This window comes from Heterodontus francisci, chromosome 4 (genome assembly GCF_036365525.1).
Source record: "Heterodontus francisci isolate sHetFra1 chromosome 4, sHetFra1.hap1, whole genome shotgun sequence".
Lineage (NCBI taxonomy): Eukaryota > Metazoa > Chordata > Chondrichthyes > Heterodontiformes > Heterodontidae > Heterodontus > Heterodontus francisci.
In genome coordinates this window covers 51,904,605-51,925,031 of record NC_090374.1, presented here as the reverse complement: position 1 = coordinate 51,925,031, position 20,427 = coordinate 51,904,605, and the positions used below count along the sequence as shown (strand labels likewise).

At 42.6% G+C, this 20,427-nt stretch overlaps 1 protein-coding gene across 1 annotated transcript in view; it reads right to left on the bottom strand.

The window, feature by feature from the left end:
• Nucleotides 1-20,427, bottom strand: part of LOC137369021 (soluble lamin-associated protein of 75 kDa-like) — a 310,867-nt gene that overhangs the window by 238,572 nt on the left and 51,868 nt on the right. The window contains exon 2 of the mRNA XM_068029510.1: nt 11,307-11,403. The gene's annotated coding sequence lies outside the window, so the exon portion shown is untranslated. The remainder of the gene's footprint in view (nt 1-11,306; nt 11,404-20,427) is intronic.

Genomic DNA, 20,427 nt, shown 5'->3' with positions numbered 1-20,427 from the left:
TTAAGGCGAGCAAAAGGAAACATGAAAGGCAGGAAAACATTTTTTTACTGGAAGAGTGGTAAGTTTGTGGAATAGATTACTGGCACAGTGAAAAACCCTTAATGGGTTTCAAGAAGGAATTAGATTCTTGTAAACTTAATCCCATATGTTGACAGATGATACAAAACTCAGAAATGTAGTAAACAATGAGGAGGATAGTAACAGACATCAGGAGGACATAGACTGGTGAAATATGCAAACACATGGCAAATGGAGTTTAATGCAGAGAAGTGGGAAGTGATATATCTTGGTAGGAGGAATGAGAGGCAACATGAACTAAATGGTACAACCTTAAAGCAGGTGTAGGAACAAAAAGACCTGGGATGTATGGACACAAATCTGTGAAGGTGATAGGAAATGTTGAGAAGGCTGTTAACAAAGCATATGTGATCCTTTGTTTTAAAAGAACAAAGAAAATTACAGCACAGGAACAGGCCCTTCGGCCCTCCAAGCCTACGCCGATCCAAATCCTCTATCTAAACCTGTCGCCTATTTTCTAAGGGTCTGTATCTCTTTACTTCCTGCCCATTCATGTATCTGTCTAGATACATCTTAAAAGACACTATCGTGCCCGCGTCTACCACCCCCGCTGGCAATGCGTTCCATGCACCCACCACCCTCTGCGTAAAGAACTTTCCACGCATATCCCCCCTAAACTTTTCCCCTTTCACTTTGAACTCGTGTCCCCTTGTAATTGAATCCCCCACTCTGGGAAAAAGCTTCTTGCTATCCACCCTGTCTATACCTCTCATGATTTTGTACACCTCAATCAGGTCCCCCCTCAACCTCCGTCTTTCTAATGAAAATAATCCTAATCTACTCAACCTCTCTTCATAGCTAGTGCCCTCCATACCAGGCAACATCCTGGTGAACCTCCTCTGCACCCTCTCCAAAGCATCCACATCCTTTTGGTAATGTGGCGACCAGAACTGCACACAGTATTCCAAATGTGGCCGAACCAAAGTCCTATACAACTGCAACATGACCTGCCAACTCTTGTACTCAATACCCCGTCCGATGAAGGAAAGCATGCCGTATGCCTTCTTGACCACTCTATTGACCTGCGTTGCCACCTTCAGGGAACAATGGACCTGAACACCCAAATCTCTCTGTACATCAATTTTCCCCAGGACTTTTCCATTTACTGTATAGTTCACTCTTGAATTGGATCTTCCAAAATGCATCACCTCGCATTTGCCCTGATTGAACTCCATCTGCCATTTCTCTGCCCAACTCTCCAATCTATCTATATTCTGCTGTATTCTCTGACAGTAGAACAAACAAAGAACAAAGAAAATTACAGCACAGGAATAGGCCCTTCGGCCCTCCAAGCCTGCGCCGATCCAGATCCTCTATCTAAACATGTCGCCTATTTTCTGAGGGTCTGTATCTCCTTGCTTCCTGCCCATTCAATTATCTGTCTAGATACATCTTAAAAGACGCTATCGTGCCCGCGTCTACCACCTCCGCTGGCAACGCATTCCAGGCACCCACCACCCTCTGTGTAAAGAACTTTCCACGCATATCCCCCCTAAACTTTTCCCCTCTCACTTTGAACTCGTGACCCCTAGTAATTGAATCCCCCACTCTGGGAAAAAGCTTCTTGCTATCCAGCCTGTCTTTACCTCTCATGATTTTGTACACCTCAATCAGGTCCCCCCTCAACCTCCGTCTTTCTAATGAAAATAATCCTAATCTACTCAACCTCTCTTCATAGCTAGCACCCTCCATACCAGGCAACATCCTGGTGAACCTCCTCTGCATCCTCTCCAAAGCATTCCTCCAATAGAGGAATAGACTACAAAACAAAGGAAGTTATGCTAAACCTTTATAAAACACTGGTTAGGCCTCAGCTGGAATAATGTGTTCATTTCTGGGCACTGCACTTTCGGAAGGATGTCAAGGCCTTGGAGAGGGTGCAGAGAAGATTTACTAGAATGGTACCAGGGATGAGGACCTTCTGTTATGTGGAGAGACTGGAAGAGAGAAGGTTAAGAGGAAATTTGACAGAGGTTTTGATAGAGTAAATAACAAGAAACTGTTTCCAGTGGCAGAAGGGTTGGTAACCAGAGAACACAGATTTAAGGTGATCGGCAAAAGAACCAGAGGTGACATGAGGAAATTTTTTTACACAACAAGTTGTGATCTGGAAGGGTGCTGGTAACATTCAAAACAGAATTGGATAAATAGTTGAAGGGAAAAATTACCGTGACTATGAGGAAAGAGCAGGGGTGTGGCACTAATCCATTATTAAGGAAGTAATAACAGGACATTTAGAAAGTCAAAATGCAATCCATCAGAGTCAGCATAGTTTTATGAAGGGTAAATCGTATTTGACTAATTTGCTAGAGTTCTTCGAAGCTGTAACAAGTAAGGTGGATAATGGGGATCCTGTAGATGTAGTATATCTGGACTTCCAGAAGGCATTTGATAAGGTGCCACACAAAAGGTAAGATCACATGGGGTTAGGGGCAATTTATTAGCTTGGATAGAGGATTGGCTAACCAACAGAAAACAGAGAGTCGGGATAAATGGGTCTTTTTCTGTTTGGCAAGATGTAACTAGTGGGGTGCCACAGGGTTCGGTCCTCGGGCCCCAACTATTTACAATCTATATTAGTGACTTGGATGCAGGGATAGAAGGTACTATAGCCAAATTTGCAGATGACACTAAAATAGGTGGGTTAGTAAGTTGTAATAAAGAAATAAGAAATTTACAAATGGATATGGATAGGTTAGGTGAATGGGCCAAAATTTGGCAGATGGAGTTTAACGTGGATAAGTGTGAGGTTATCCATTTCGGTTGGAAGAATAGAAAAGCAAATTATTATCTAAATGGAGAGAAACTTCAGAGTGCTTTGGTGCAGAGGGATCTGGGTGTCCTCGTGCATGAATTGCAAAAAGCAAGTATGCAGGTACAGCAGGTAATAAGGAAGGCAAATGGAATTTTGGCACTAATTGCTAAAGGAATAGAATATAAAAGTAGGGAAGTGTTGCTGCAACTGTACAAGGCATTAGTGAGACCGCACCCGGAGTATTGCGTACAGTTTTGGTCCCCTTACTTGAGGAGGGATGTACTTGCATTGGAGGCAGTTCAGAGGAAGTTCACTAGGTTGATTCCAGGAATGAGGGGTTTGTCTTATGAAGAGAGATTGAGCAGTTTAGGCCTTTACTCTCTAGAGTTTAGAAGAATGAGAGGAGATCTAATTGAGGTATATAAGATGATTAAGGAGATTGACAAAGTAGACGTAGAGATGATGTTTCCTCTTGTGGGGCAATCTAGAATGAGAGGTCATAGTTTTAGGATAAGGGTAGCAGATTTAAAACAGTGATGAGGAGAAATTACTTCTCTCAAAGGGTCGTGAGTCTGTGGAATTCATTACCCCAGAGTGCGGTGGATGCCACGACATTGAGTAATTTTAAGGAGGAGATAGACAAATTTTTAATTAGTAATGGGTTGAAGGGTTGTGGAGAATGGACAGGAAAGTGGAGTTGAGGCTGAGATGAGATCAGCCATGATCGTATTGAATGGCGGGGAAGGCTCGAGGGGCTGAATTGCCTATTCCTGCTCCTAGTTCTTATGTTCGTATGTTCTAATTGGATAGCTCTACCAAAGACCCAGCATATGCCAGTTCATTCTGTGACTCTATGACAATACCTATAGTTGAGGAGGTAAAGGGAAATCAGTGGGGAAAATAAATGGTCAGATGTGCTTTTTTGTTGTAATCTAGTACAACACTTCATTTTTACCAACTAAATTCTGCCAGCAAGCTACAGATGTGCTTAATTTCCATTGCTAGGAGTCCAATACCGCAACAGCATCATGGAAAACATCTGCCTGCATGACTTCCTAAATCAAAACAAAGCAAAACTGCCACCACATCAGTCACATTCCTGCTAATCAAATATTGATGCTCTACCAAAGACCCAGCATATGCCGGTTCATTCTGTGACTCTATGTCTATGCCTCCAATTAGTTAAATTCAGGCAGACTATCAATCTGAGTAATGCATGCCACTGTAAATTAAAAAGGGAAGATTTCAAGTGGAATTAATTTGTAAATGAATGGAAACAATAATCAGAAGGCAGAAGAATAGTTCAGTGATAGGGCACGTACTTTTCAAGAATGAAAGCTGGCGGTCCAAAAGTGGATCTCATGGCACCAATTTTCCAGGCAGAAAGTGGAGGAATAGAGGTCTAATTCAGAGGGTCAACCTCCCACATCTGAAAAGAGTGAGAAACATATGCGATGCTATATTGATTCACTGCCCTGGAGGCATCACTGGCATTTGTTTAAAACAGACATCATGCCCCTTGAATATGCGGATAAGGCAATGCAGTGACAAAAATATTATCTTCATTTCACCTGTGAGCGGCTGGGTGACGTCGAGTAAGCTCCTGAAGCTCACCAGATTTATTAAAATGAGGCCCGAGACCCAAAATCGATCAGGCCTTAGGCCTACCTGTTCAGCACAAGGATCACTCCCTGCCCCCAGCCAGGGCAAACTAATTTCCAGTCCAGCATCTCCAAAAGGTTTTGCAGGAGATTGATGCAGTATAATTCTGTGATGGCGTGGGGTGCAGAGAAGGAATGTCATTATAGATCACAAGAGGTTAATACCAAACTGATTCTGCAGATATAGCCTGAGTGTAAAATCTGATGTGTAAGTTCAACATTCCGCCTGAGGCTGTGAAATGCAAATGTGTCTTGGTCTCATACCTATGCTTGATTTGATTTGTTATGTTTTGCTTTCGGATTCTTCAAATTAATTTTGACATGGTTACAGAAGTATTGTTGCCACATCTCTATTAGAAAGGGAGCGATAATGTCATTAACCACGTTGTTGCAATATGAGTGTCATGTAAGATTTAAGGCAGTTATGGATAAGGACAAAGATGGACCGAAAATAAAGGTACTGAATTGGGGGAAGGCCGATTTTAAGATGATGAAACAGGATCTGGCCAAAGTGGCTACTTGTAGGAAAGTCGACATCAGATCAGTGGGAGTCATTCAAAGAGGAAATAGTGAGAGTCCAGAGCCAACATGTACCCATTGAGGTGAAGGGTAGGACTAACAAGTCCAGGGAACCCTGGATGTCAAGGGATATAGAGGATTGGACCAGTAAAAAAAAAGAGGCTTATGGCAGATTCAGAGTGCTGAAAACAGTGGAGGCACTAGAGGAGTACAGAAAGTGTAGGGGGGTACTTAAAAAAGTAATTAGGGGAGCAAAGAGGGGACATGAAAAAACACTGTCAGGCAAGATAAAGGAAAATCCTAAGGCATTTTATAAGTATATTAAGGGCAAGAGGATAACCAGGGAAAGAGTAGGACCCATTAGGGACCAAAGTGGCAATCTGTGTGTGGAGCCGGAGGGCATGGGTGAGGTTTCAAATGATTACTTTTCATCTGTGTTCACTATGGAGAAGGATGATATAAGTGTAGCGATCATGGAGGGGGATTGTGATATACTTGAACATATTAGCATTGAAAGGGAGGAAGTATTAGCTGTTTTAGCAGGCTTAAAAGTGGATAAATCCCCAGGCCCAGATGAGATGTATCCCAGGTTGTTATCTGAGGCAAGGGAGGAGATTGCAGTGCCTCTGACACAAATTTTCAAATCCTCTCTGGCCACAGGAGAGGTACCAGAGGACTGGAGGACAGCGAATGTGGTACCATTATTCAAGAAGGGTAGCAGGGATAAACCAGGTAATTACAGGCCGGTGAGTCTAACATCAGTGGTAGGGAAAATATTGGAAAAAATTCTGAGGGACAGGATTAATCTGCACTTGGAGAGGCAGGGATTAATCAGGAATAGTCAGCATGGCTTTGTCAGGGGGGGATCGTGTCTGACTAACTTGATTTAATTTTTTGAGGCGGTGACGAAATGTGTAGATGAGGGTAAAGCTGTTGATGTTGTCTATATGGACTTCAGTAAGGCTTTTGATAAGGTCCCACATGGGAGATTGGTTAAGAAGGTAAGAGCCCATGGGATCCAAGGCAATTTGGCAAATTGGATCCAAAATTGGCTTAGTGGAAGGAGGCATAGGGTGATGGTCGAGTGTTGTTTTTGCAAGTGGAAGCCTATGACCAGTGGTGTACCACAGGGATCGGTGCTGGGACCCTTGCTGTTTGTAGTGTACATTAATGATTTAGACGTGAATATAGGAGGTATGATCAATAAGTTTACAGATGACATGAAAATTGGTGGTGTCGTAAATACTGAGGAGGAAAGCCTCAGATTACAGGATGATATAGATGGGCTGGTAAGATGGGCGGAGCTGTGGCAAATGTAATTTAATCCTGAAAAGTGCGAGGTGATGCATTTTGGGAGGACTAACAAGGCAAGGGAATATACAATGGGTGGTAGGACCCTAGGAAGTACAGAGGTTCAGAGGGACCTTGGTGTACTTGTCCATAGATCACTGAAGGAAACAGCACAGGTAGATAAGGTGGTTAGGAAAGCATATGGGATACTTGCCTTTATTAGCCGAGACATAGAATATAAGAGCAGGGAGGTTATGATGGAGCTGTATAAAATGCTAGTTAGGCCACAGCTGGAGTACTGTGTACAGTTCTGGGCACCACACTATAGGAAGGATGTGATTGCACTGGAAAAGGTGCAGAGGACCCTTTGGGTGAAAACATTTTTCCTCAAATCCCCCTTAAACCTCCCACCCCTCACCTTAAACTTGTGACCCCTCGTAACTGACCCTTCAACTAAGGGGAACAGCTTCTCCCTATCCACCCTGTCCATGCCCCTCATAATCTTGTACACCGAAGTATTGAAGTATACAAAATTATGAGGGGCTTTGATAGGGTAGATAGGAAGAAACTTTTTCCCTTAGCGGAGGGGTCAATAACCAGGTGGCATAGATTTAAGGTAAGGTGCAGGAGTTTTAGAGGGGATTTGAGGAAATTTTTTTTCACCCAAAGGGTGGTTTGAATCTGGAACGCGCTGCCTGAAGAGGTGGTAGAGGCAGGAACCCTCATAACATTTAAGAAATACTTAAATGTGCACTTGAAACACCATTGCATACAAGGCTATGGGCCAAGTGCTGGAAAATGGGATTAGAATAGGTAGGTGCTTGATGGCCGGCACAGACATGATGGGCTGAAGGGCCTGTTTCTGTGCTGTATAACTCTATGAGTCTATGTGTCCCACTTCCATTCTTAATATGCAATCATAATGCCATCAGCCACATCTCTCACATTCTAGACATTTCACAGAGTACTCCACGCTCCCAGTGGGAACTTTGTGTTGTCTCCCTGCTACACATTTTCACTGATGTTTTATGTCAACTCCATCAGGAGATCTCTTTGGAACTAAAATTGTGCTTTCAGCCAACTGATTTAGAATTAAAATCCTTATCATTCGTATACATAGAAATTAAATTAAAAATGTACTTCCCTTTGCATGATCACTTGGCAGCAAGTTCCCAGAAGAATGAAAATTCAAGAGTGATTGTCCTGATCTCCCACTGTAACTTCTGATTTTTGCAGGAATTTATGTCATTTTTCTGGGACTTCCCTTGGTCTCTCACTGATATTATGACAGAATATCAAGAAATCCCCTACAGAATCTCAAGGTCCTTATTGCACACATGATCTTCTTAATGGAGTTTTGCACTATGGAGATAACATATTATGGGGTGAAAATTATACTCGATGTTGCATCTTTAAGAAGGTGAACAGGATGCTCATTTATTGAACCAGAACTGTTGGAATATGTGTTAGGCTATAACTTCCCAACTGATACCTCAATAATGGATGGAAAGTCCAAGTAACCAGCAGACCTCTGCATCCCATAACCAATACATTAACAAGACATATAAAGGTCTATAGCCACATTTAAGAAAGGATATACTTGCCTTGGAGGCGGTACAGTGAAGGTTCACTAAATTGGTCCCTGGGATGAGGGAGCAGGGATAGGCACCAACATGTTGCACTACGGACATTTGACGAAATTATTGACTCAGCCATGGACATGGGGGCAATTAATCTGTATATAAAGTGTACAGCCAACCTAGTGCCATCAAAACACAGTCCGATTTAAAACACATTTCTCCCTATTTAGTGAGACATCTGGCTTTGTTTTTGCTTGCACAAGTAGTTAATGTCTGCCCGCACACTTGATGTAGCAATGCGTGGAATTCGGGGAATCCGGATAGATATCCATCTGTCAGGAGTGATCTTATCTCTTCCTCTCCCCTCTTGCTCTCTCTCTCTGCTCTGTCAATTCCTATCCCCTCTCTGTGTCCATCTCTCACCCCTCCCTCTCTCCACTCTCTATGTCCATCTCTCTCTTCTCTCTCCCCCCCTCTGTGTCCATCTCTCACCCTTCTCTCTCTCCTCTTTCTGTGTCCATCTCTCTCCTCTCTCTCCTCCCTCTGTGTCCTTCCCTCTCCCCCTCTCTCTCCCCTCTGTGTCCATCTCCCTTTCTCTCTCCCCCCTCTCCTCCCTCTGTGTCAATCCCTCTCCCATTTCTCTCGCCCCTCTCTCTCCTTCCCTCTCTGTCCCCCTCTCTCTCGTCCACTCTCTCTCCCACCTCTCTCTCTCTCTCCTATCTCTCTCCCCACTCTCTCTCCCCCACTCTCTCTCCCCCTCTCTCTCCCTCCCTTTCTCTCTCTCCCCATCTCTTTATGCCCTCTCTCTCCCCCCTCTCTCTCTTCTCCCCCTCTCTCCCCCATTTCTCTCTCTCCCTGTCTCTTTATGCCCTCTCTCTCCCCCAATCTCTCTCTCCCCCTCCCTCTCTCTCCCCTCTCTCTATTCCTCCCCTCACTCTGCCCCAACCCCCCTCTCTCTGATAGTTGCAGAGAGTGGAAACTCGCAACTTTGTAGTTGGTTAGTTTTTTTTTAAGTTGTAGCCTTCAGTTTCACAGCTAACAGGTGCTAGGAGTGGGAACAGCGGTTTCCGAACTTCAGACATGTTGGAGGTTTTTTGGCTGGCTTTTTAAAAAATGGAATCCACCGGGAAATCACGAACTTGTCCGAAGTTCAGAAACCACTGTTCCACTCCTAGCACCTGTTAGCTGTGAAACTGAAGGCTACAACTTAAAAAAAAACAGCCAAAAAACCTCCAACTTGTCTGAAGTTCGGAAACCGCTGTTCCTGCTCCCAGCGCCTGTCAGCTGTGAAACTGAAGTCTGCAATTTTTTAAAAGTTGGACTGTCTTGGAGAAGAAGTCAATGGTAAACTTCTCATCCTGGAAATTACCAGTCACGGAACTCAAAATTTTTACCACAGACGCTGGTGTTCGTGTATGGACACATTACTGACCCCTGTGAGGAGGTTTTCCTATGATGAAAGGCTGTGTAAATTGGGACTACATTCTCTGGACTTTAGAAGAATGAGAGGCAATCTCATTGAAAGATACAAGATTCTGATAAGGCTTGATAGGGTAGACACTGAAAGATTGTTTCCACTGGTCAGGAAGTCTGAAACATGAGAGCATAGTCTCAGATTAAGCGGCCAATCATTTAGGACTAAGATGAGGAGAAGTTACTTGACTCAAAGGGTTGTGAATCTATGGAATTCTCTACCCTAGAGGGTTGTGGATGCTCCATCGTTGAATGTATTTAAGGCTGGGATAGACAGATTTTTTGATCTCTGAGGGAATCAAGAGATATGGCGAGCAGGCGGGAAAGTGGAGCTGAAGCCTAAGAACAGCTATGATCATATTGAATGGTGGCGCAGGCTCGCTGGGCCATATGGTCTACTTCTGCTCCTATTTCTTGAGTTCTTGTGCTCTTGAGTAAAATTGCCCTATATTAGAAGAAATTATCACGAGAATAGCTTGGTTGTTAGGAGAAAAGAACATATGGAAAACTTCTACAGGTGTATCAGTTGGAAAGTCAGACTGACTCTTACGTAATATATAGTTCAACGATTCTAGCACAGTTAGAAGTACTTAACTCTGCATAAACTAAATGTTTGGCAACTGTTACATTCCTCTTTTCTTCTGGTGTAAAGTGGTATGTGATCTCTACCGTAGATCCTTTTGTTCCATTCATTTATATTTGGTAACTATGATATTTCTTAAATGCCTTAATTATCTACTGGTCAATCTCCGATGGTGCTGCACATAGTTAGTTGGACAACATGCTCTCTCTCTCTTATCAGTCTCTGATATTTTTGAATTGCTGTTTAACTCTGTTTCTCTTATACCTCTATCCCTCTCTTTCTCTTTTCTCTCTGTTTTTCTCTCATTTTCTTTTCTTTTTTCTTTTCAGGTGGGAGCTGGTGGGTAGTATAGTGTCGCCTGGTTGGAGAACAGAGGCACCAAAAGCTGCAGGCCATATTTGGTGTGCTTGCAGTGAAAATGTGGCCCTTAGTGGTGCCATACCCGCCCCTTCTCCAATTACTCATGCGTTCCCCCCCCACCTTCTTGCTCCCATCACATCCCCTACCCTACCACAACCCTTTTCCATTCCTACCACCTCAACAATCTCATTGTTATCCCTACCTTTTCTTCTTTGAACTACCCACTCAACCTCTTGCATCCTTCCATCCAACACGTTCTGCTGTCACTCAATTCATCTAAAGTCCACTCAGTCCCTCCAAGTGTGGTTGGCGAACGGTCAGAAGTCCCATCACTTTCTTCCCTCCCCTCCTATTCTCTTTTTCTATCTGTTCCCTTAAGATGCTTTATCTGCTTTCAAAATTCAATTCACATATATTTTTAGCAAAATCAATTTAGAATAAAGAAAAAATTTTGTCTGTTTACCTCTCTCTTTCTCATAGGGTTAGCAGATACAAGCATATAGCATTTACCCTTTCTAACTATTAACAAAACACTGAACAGGTAATTAGTTAGCCTTGAAATTCAACATCTTTTTCTGAAAATGAAACATGGTGACACATTGGAGTAAATTTGTATTTTCGCTGCCCATGTGGTACTTCTTCCTGTTGTAGAATCCATTCAATTTTCATTCCATTTATTTGTTCTTTTTACATTGGGCTTCACTCAATGGTGCATATATCAAAAATCAGGGCAAACTGCCCACAAATTAACTCAGCATCAACAGACAATTGAAGCTGGAACCTTCTTAGTCAGTGCTATTCAATTTATAAACTCACTATGCCATTGGCAGAACTCACATTGTGGACGGCTGTTATAAAATACAATGCAGTAGCTGCCTCAGCAAATGGTAGGGCAACCCATTCCTCTGAACAATTACACAGAAGAACTGATGCAGAAATGAGACTATGAACTGACATTAGCATACAAACGGAAAACTTTTGTGCTCTTGTTAAACAGAAATACTCACCACATAAAAGCTTCTTGAATGGGAGTCACAGATGAATACGCGTTGCCTCAATTATTGATAGCAGTATATCTGTACCTTTTGAATGCAGCATTGTTTTCTAAAGAGAAAATGGAATTTGCTCAGCTGTGTATTGACAAAGGAGATCAGAAAGTTCAATATTTTCAAGCATTTCAAAATAAAGTCTGTTATTTGAAGGTTGACAACCTACATTGTTACTATTCATTGTTTGTGTTCTCTTCCTTTTTAGGTCACACCCTGATCTTTCCATGTGATTTGTACAGAACGATGTTCGAAAACTCTTGCTGCCCATCCAAACAGCCCGCGCACAGTTCATATTGTTAAAGTAACTCTTCCACCTTTTTCTATAGGCTTGAGTGGAATCAATTCCACTTGCACAAAGAGCTCATAGCTATGCATTAATGGTACCAAAGATCTGAAAACCTGTGTGAACAATTTTAACAATGCTATTTAGCTACTAAATTTAAAATATTATAGAACAGTTTAACAACTTTGTTAATGCAGCATTGACTGAAATTTAAAGCATAAAATTAAGTAGTGCACTAAAAGTGGCTCATACAACTTCAACCCTTACAATGGCACTGCCATTCAGAAAGATTATCACAATGAGTATGTCATACTAGTGTATTAAGGTTCTTTAGTGATGCTGGGGTTAATGTTCATTATTGGGCTTTAAAGAATGATTTTCATTTATATAGTACCTTTCATAAAAACATAGGAACAGGAATAGGCCATTTAGCCCCTCAGATCAGTTCCGCCACTCAATGAGACCATGAATGATCTTCGATTTCACTCAATAAACCAGTCTTTGTCCCATAATCCCTTATTACTTTTGGATAAAAAAATCTATCAATCTCAGATTTAAAATTACCAATTGATGTAGATTCAATTGCTGTTTGCGGAAAAAAGTTCCAAACTGCTACCAAACTTTTTGTAGAAATGTTTCCTAATTTCATTTCTGAAATGTCTAGCTCTAATTTTTAGACTATGCCCCTATCCTTCATTCCCCAACCAGCAGAAATACTTTCTCTCTATCTACCCCATCTGTTAATATCTTGAAAACTTCAATCAAATCACACCTTAACCTTCTAAATTCCAGGGGATTCAACCTTAGTTTCTGTATTCTCTCCTTGTGATTTAACCCTTCGAATCTAGGTATCATTCTGATAAACCTATGCGGCACTCCCTCCAAGGTCTGTGGTGGATTATAATCCTAGCCCCTTTTTGGAGCTATCCCGCATCAGGCATACTTCTCAGATGATCACTGTCACTTAAGGTTGAGAAAGGCAGATCCTAAAGACGCTGAATGGGTCTGAATTTTTTTAAGTATTTTTTCACGGGATGTGGGTGTCACTGGCTAGACCAGAATTTATTGCCCATCCCTAATTTTGTTTTTTATTCATTCATGGGATGTGGGCGTCACTGGCTATGCCAGCATTTGTTGCCCATCCCTAATTGCCCTTGAGAAGGTGGTGGCGAGCTGCCTTCTTGAACTGCTGCAGTCTATGGGAAGTAGGTACACCCACAGTAGTGTTAGGAAGGGAGTTCCAGGATTTTGACCCAGTGACAGTGAAGGAACGGCGATCGACAGGGCTGGGTTTGCCGGTGTCGTTTCCAGTGCCTAGGTCGATGCCGGGTGGTCCGTCCGGTTTCATTGCCCTTGCGAAAGTGGTGGTGAGCTGCCTTCATGAGCCGCTGTAGTCCATGCTTTGTAGATACATCCACAGCGTTGTTAGGAAGGGAGTTCCAGGATTTTGACCCAGCGACAGTGAAGGAACGGCGATATAGTTCCAAGTCAGTATGGTGTGTGGTTTGGAGATGAATTTGCAGATGGTGGTGTTCCCATGCATCTGATGCCCTTGTCTTTCTAGGTGGTAGAGGTCGTGGGTTTGGAAGGTTTTTTAATTCATTCATGGGATGTGGGCATCGCTGGCTATGCCAGCATTTATTGCCCATCCCTAATTACCCTTCAGAAGGTGGTGGTGAGCCACCTTCTTGAACTGCTGCAGTCCATGTGGGGAAGGTACACTCACAGTGCTGTTAGGAAGAGAGTTCCAGGATTTTGACCCAGGTGCTGTCGAAGAAGCCTTGATGAGTTGCTGAAGTGCATCTTGTAGATGGTACACACTGCTGTCAGTGTGCATTGGTGGTGGAGGGAGTGAATGTTGAAGGTGGTGGATGGAGTGCCAATCAAGCGGGCTGCTTTGTCCTGAATGGGCTTGTGCCTTGTAGATAGTGGACAGGCTCCGAGGAGTCAGGAGGTGTGTTATTTGCTGCAGAATTCCCAGCAACTGACCTGCTCTTGTAGCCACAGTATTTATGTGGTTGTTCCAGTTCAGCTTCTGGTCAATGGTGACCCCCAGGATGTTGAACGTGGGGGATTCAGCGATCGTAATAGGAACATAGGAACGTAGGAGCAGGAGTAGGCCATTTAGCCCATCGAGCCTGCTCCGCCATTCAAAACGATCATGGCTGATCATCCACTTCAATGCCTTTTTTCCACACTAACCCCATATCCCTTTATGTCATTGGTATTTAGAAATCTATCAATCTCTGCTTTAAACGTATTGAATGACTGAGCTTCCACAGTCCTCTGGGGTAGAGAATTCCTAAGATTCACAACCCTCTGAGTAAAGAAATTTCTCCTCAGAAACACAGACATGCGAACTGACGAATTAGGAGCAGGAGTAGGCCACTCGGCCCTTTGAGGTTCTATACAATTGAAGCAAGACGTCGCTACTCCTATACTCAAATCCTCTTGAGCAGGTTAACATTAGCCTTCCTAATTCCTTGCTGGATCTGCATGTCAGCTTTCAGTGACTTATTGACAAGAACACCCAGGTCCCTTTGTACATCTACACTTTCTAATCTCTTACCATTTAAGAAATACTCTGCACATCTATTCCTCCTACCAAAGTGGATAACCTCACATTTTTAATGCCATTGAATGTCAAGGGTAGATGGTTGGATTCTCTCGTTGGAGATGGTCATTGTCTGGCACTTGTGTAGTATGAATGTTACTTGCCACTTATTAGCTGAAGCCTGGATGTTGTCCAGGTCTTGCTGCATTTCTACATGGGCTGTTTCAGTATCTGAGGAGTTATGAATGGTGCTGAGCATTGTGCAATCATCAGTAAACATCCCCATTTCTGATCTTGTGATGGAGGGAAGGTCATTGATGAAGTAGCTGAAGATGGTTGGGCCTAGGACACTACCCTGATGAACTCCTGCAGTGATGTCCTGGGACTGATATGATTGACTTCCAACATCCACAACCATCTTCCTTTGTGCTAGATATGACTCCAACCAGTGGGGATTTTTCCAACTGATTCCCATTGACTCCAGTTTTGCTAGGGCTCCTTAATGCTACACTCGGCCAGATCTGCTTTGATGTCAAGAGCAATCACCTCACCTCAGCTCTGGAGTTCAGCATTTTTGTCCTTGTTTGGACCAAGGCCATAATGAGGTCAGAAGTTGAGTGGCCCTGGTGGAACCCAAACTGAGGGTCTGTGAGCAGGTTATTGCGGAGTGCCACTTGATAGCACTGTCGACGACACCTTCCATCACCTCGTTGATGATCATGAGTAAACTGATGGGGTGGTAATTGGCCAAGTTGGACTTGTCCTGTTTTTTGTGCACAGGACATACCTGGGAAATTTTCCACATTGTCGTATAGGTGCCAGTGTTGTAGCTGTACTGGAATCTAACTCTCCCCAAAGAAAAGGAACCAGCTGAGAATATTACCATCTTCCAGATAGCACTTTTTAACAAGCTTCAGCCAGTTTCTAATAACGTGGATACTGTAAGGGTCTGGGAATTTCACCTCAATAATGTTCCTCCCCACCAAAGAGTGCACGGAGATGGGTTCATGGTTAGTGATACAGAAGACTATGTGAGACAATATAATTTCCAAATTATACACAAGTTTAATGAAGAACCAAACATGGTGAGACAGTCAATCACAACGTTAATCGATCTAGGAAAAGAAAGAAAGTACAATCTTGTTTCTAGTAGACAATCCAATTTTTACATCTAAATATTGTTACAGTAAAATATTTAAGTAAGACATCCATCAATTATTAAAGTAATATTTTATTAAAGTAACACCTTAAATCCCTGAGTAGAAGACTACAGAGTTTAGCGAGATAACTCTGTCCCAGTACAGGGGGGAATTATCATTGTCTCACCCCAATATCTCTCACCTTTACCGTGAGAGATAGCAGAGTGTGTCCAACGAATCTAAAAATCCAATGTATGCTTCCAACATTTATACTGTTTCCAAGTTGCATAACCAATTTCTTATGTATGGAGGTGTTACCTCTTCTGCAAGTAAGTTCATCCCCCTTTATTTCCCAAATAAGGCTGCATAACTGTTAATTTCTAGATAAAATCCACCTTCTTTGATTCCTAAGAAAACTAGGCTAATCGGAAGCCGCGAGCTTCTCATGATGGTCAATTTTCATTCTTCATCTAACTGTGTTTCAAGGTTATAATTCAGTTTTTGGGTTTGGTCAGTTTTGTCAAAAATTAGGTTGGGTGTGGTTTAGGGCTTGTCAGCATAAAACCATCTTATTAACTATTACACTGTGGTTGCCTTTGTAAAGCTATGTTATCAATGTTTTACCATTTGATGAGGTTTTTGACTTTTAGCAGTGAATCCCTCTTATCAGAAGCTGTCTTTATAGTTCCAAGATAAGGCAAGCCCTTCAACACAGAGGCATGTCCAACCAATACCATAGAGATGAACATTTTGAACCTGTTAGGAAGATTTTTAAAATTTTTAAAATTTTTTAATTTATCATTCATAAGAAAATAATTCTTTTAACCACATAACCCCTCATTATGTCCGGATTCCTTCATGGTCAATATTATAGCCCTCTAGCTATAAAGGCCAGTATTCCATTAGCCTTTTAGACTATTTTCTGTACCCGTTCATGACATTTTAATTATCTATGTACCTGGACCCCCAAATCTCTAAGCCCCCACTGTTTATAGCTTTTCACCATTTAGAAAGTACCCTGTTCTGTCCTTTTTAGGTCCAAAGGGGACATTTGCTGATATTGAAATCCATTTGCACAGCTTTACCCTTCACTTAATTTATCAATATCTATTTGTAATTTTATTGTCATGCAGACCCCCACCTGCCAAGAATGAGGCATATTCATTTCGTCATATGAACATTGATTTTAAACTGTTGCTGGTGTGAAGAAATGACCTGTTAAAAATATCACCAGACCTTTGCCTGGAGGACATTTGCATACTAAGAGACGGTGCTTGTGGAGACAAAGAACTACTCCTTGATCCAATTAACCCAATGGATCTTGATCACCAGACATTGAAGGTGTAAGGAAGCGCATTCCAGGGACTGCTAAAATGATACAATCCACAAAGACAGGACTGGTTAAACCAGCTGGTCACATGATTGATCCAGGCTTTTGAAAGAGACACAGGACAGTTTGAATTGAGACTTGAGTATGCAACTGAAGCTGGAACAAGCAAGCCTCTCTCCTGGCTGTCTCTCTCTCTCACTTTCTCCCAAGCCACCAGACCCACGGAAGACACGCAAACCTCAAGAGAGAAAAGACTCTGACATCGAAACAAGTTGAAGCGTGCATTGGGCCCCAAAGAATTGCAGGACTTACCGGCAACCAAAGACTCCACATCAAACTCAAAGGACTGTAGTTATAATCCTGATATTGCCTCAAAATGTTCCCCTTTATTCTTTTCTACATTTTCTGTCTCTATCTGTTTATGTGTTTAGTGCGTATGTATGCTCACGTGGTTGTGTCGCATATTCGTAGTCATTAATTGGATTAGAGTTTAAGATTAATAAACTTCCACCTTTTTTGTTTAAATCTAAGGAAACCTGTCTGATTTATTTGCCTTACAATTGGAAAGCAGTGAACAAAGATTCACTGAGGGGGAGCTAAAAACAGTGTTTCTAAAATTAAACCCTGTTATGGTTAAACCAGGCAAAGGCTGAGAGGGAACCCCTAGACCCCTTCTCACCTGATGGTAACATTATGCTTTCATCTTTGTGTCATTAGCAAATTTGGATATGTGGATTTCTATTCCATCATCCAAGACGTTAATAAATATGCTGAATAATATATGAAGCGCCAATCCTGTGGGCCATCACTAGTCACATCCTGCCAATTGGCATACTTGCCCATTATCCCTACTCTCTGTCTCCTGCCACTCAGCCAATTTCTTATCTAGGTCAATAATTTGCCTTCATGGGCTTCAACTTTAGCCAACCATCTCCTTTGAGGGACTTTATCAATTTTTTTTATTCGTTCATGGGATGTGTGCGTTGCTGGCTAGGCCAGCATTTCTTGCCAATCCCTAAAGGCCCTTGAGAATGTGGTGGTGAGCTGCCTTCTTGAACCGCTGCAGTCCATGTGGTGCAGGAAGTGAGTTCCAGGATTTTGACCCAGCGACAGTGAAGGAATGGCAATATAGTTCCAAGGCAGGATGGTGTGTGACTTGGAGGGGAGCTTGCAGTTGGTGGTGTTCCCATGCTCTTGCAACCTTTGTGGTGGTAGAATTCATGGGTTTGGAAGGTGCTGTCGATGGAGCCTTGGCGAGTTGCTGCAGTGCATCTTGTAGATAGTACACACTGCTGCCACTGTGCACTGGTGATGGAGGGAGTGAATGCTTACAGTGGTGGCTGGGCTGCCAATCAAGTGGGCTGCTTTGTCCTGGATGGTGTCGAGCTTCTTGAATGTTGTTGGAGCTGCACTCATCCAGGCAAGTGGGAAGTATTGCAATACACTCCTGACTTCTGCCTTGTAGATGGTGGACAAGCTTTGGGGAGTCAGAAAGTGAGTTACTCACCACAAAATTCCCAGTATTTGGCCTGCTCTTGTAGCCACAGTATTATTATGGCTGGTCCAGTTAAGTGTCTGGTCAATGGTAGCCTCCAGAATGTTGATGGTGAGGGGTTCAGCGACGATATGTTGTAATGAATGTAAAGGGAAGATGGTTAGATTGTCCCTTGGAGATGGTCATTGCCTGGAACTTGTGTGGCACAAATGTTAATTGCCACTTATCAGCCCAAGCCTGAATGTTGTCCAGTTCTTGCTGCATGTGGACACAGACTACTTCAATATCTGAGGAGTTGCGAATGGTGCTGATACTGTGCAATCATCAGCGAACATTCCCACCTCTGAGCTTATGATGGAGGGACGGTCGATGATGAAGCAGCTGAAGGTGGTTGGGCTTGGGACACTACCCTGAGGAACTCCTGCAGCAATGTCCTGGGGCTTCTGGAAGTCCATATAAATAACATCCATAGATATTACCTCATCCACTATTTTAGTCATCCCTTCAAAAATTTCAGTCAGGTTCATGAGGCATGACCACACCATGCTGGCTCTCTTTTCAAAATGTTCAAAGTGTTCAGTCAATCTCACCTTAATTATGGACTCTAGTAATTTCCTGACAACAGATACTAGGCTTGCTGGTCTATAATTCTCTGTTTTCCCTCTCTCACCTTTCTTAAATAGCAGAGTGATGTGCAATTTTCCAATCTAAAGGAATGGTTCAAGAGAACATTGGAAGGTAATAGTTTAGGGCAGCTACAATGTTCTCATTTCCTTCCTTTAAAAACCTCAAGACATCCCAAAGCCTTTTACAGACAATTAAAAGCTTTTGAACCATAGTTACTGTTATAATGTAGGAAATGTGGCAGTCAATTTGCAAGGTCCCACAAACAGCAGCGATAATAAGCAGATGATCTGTTTTAGTGATGGTGGTTGAAGGATAAATACTGGCCAGGGTACCAGGAAGAACTCTCCTGCTCTTCTTTGGAATAATCCCATGGGTTCGTGTACAGCCAAAGGGTAATGACAAGGTTTCAGGGTCTCATCTAAAATTCAATGCAGCACTCCCTCAGTCCAGCACTCAAGTGTCAGCGTAGATTATGTGCTTAAGTCTTTGGAGTGGGACTGAAACCCACAACCTTCTGGCTCACAGGCGAAAGTACTCCAACCCTAACATCCATGGTGAGCCAAAGAAAAAGAAACTGCTGCATTAAGGAGAAAGGAAAAGCAGTGAAGTCTTACACATTTTAGGCTGCATTAGCTTTTGATAAATAACATGGAAGATATAATCAAATTTAATCAGATGTTTAACAATTAAGTGGGTCAAAGCCATTAAGGAGTCCACCTATATCAGATACAATTTGAAGCATGTGTGGATACATTTATCAAATAGTAATCACAACATGATCGAATTTAAGGTAGCGTTTGAAAGTGAAAAGCACGAATCAGCTACTAGAATTTTAGACTTGGTTAAGGCTGACTTTACTGGGATGAGACAGAGACTGTCCACGGTAAACTGGGTAGATCTGTTACTGGGTCAAACGACTGAAGAACAGTGGAGAATATTTAAAGAAACATTTAACGAAATACAGAGCAAGTATATACCCCTGAGAGGAAAAAGCTCCACTTCACAGAAAAAAACAGCCATGGACAACGAAAGAGATTAGGGATAGCATAAAACTAAAAGAAAGGGCTTACAAAAATGTAAAACGCAGCACAGATCCAGCCGAATGGGATCGATACAAAGACCAGCAAAGAGTCACAAAGCAGCTTATAAGAGCTACTAAAAGAGATATTTAGAATTTAGAACATTACAGCGCAGTACAGGCCCTTCGGCCCTCGATGTTGCGCCGACCTGTGAAACCATCTGACCTACACTATTCCATTTTCATCCATATATCTATCCAATGACCACTTAAATGCCCTTAAAGTTGGCGAGTCTACTACTGTTGCAGGCAGGGCGTTCCACGCCCCTACTACTCTCTGAGTAAAGAAACTACCTCTAACATCTGTCCTATATCTATCACCCCTCAACTTAAAGCTATGTCCCCTCGTGTTTGCCATCATCATCTGAGGAAAAAGACTCTCACTATCCACCCTATCTAACCCTCTGATTATCTTATATATCTCTATTAAGTCACCTCTCCTCCTCCTTCTCTCCAACGAAAACAAGCTCAAGTCCCTCAGCCTTTCCTCATAAGACCTTCCCTCCATTTCTTCTTTGGGCCTCCTTATCTCGAGAGACAATGGATACGCGCCTGGAGGTGGTCAGTGGTTTG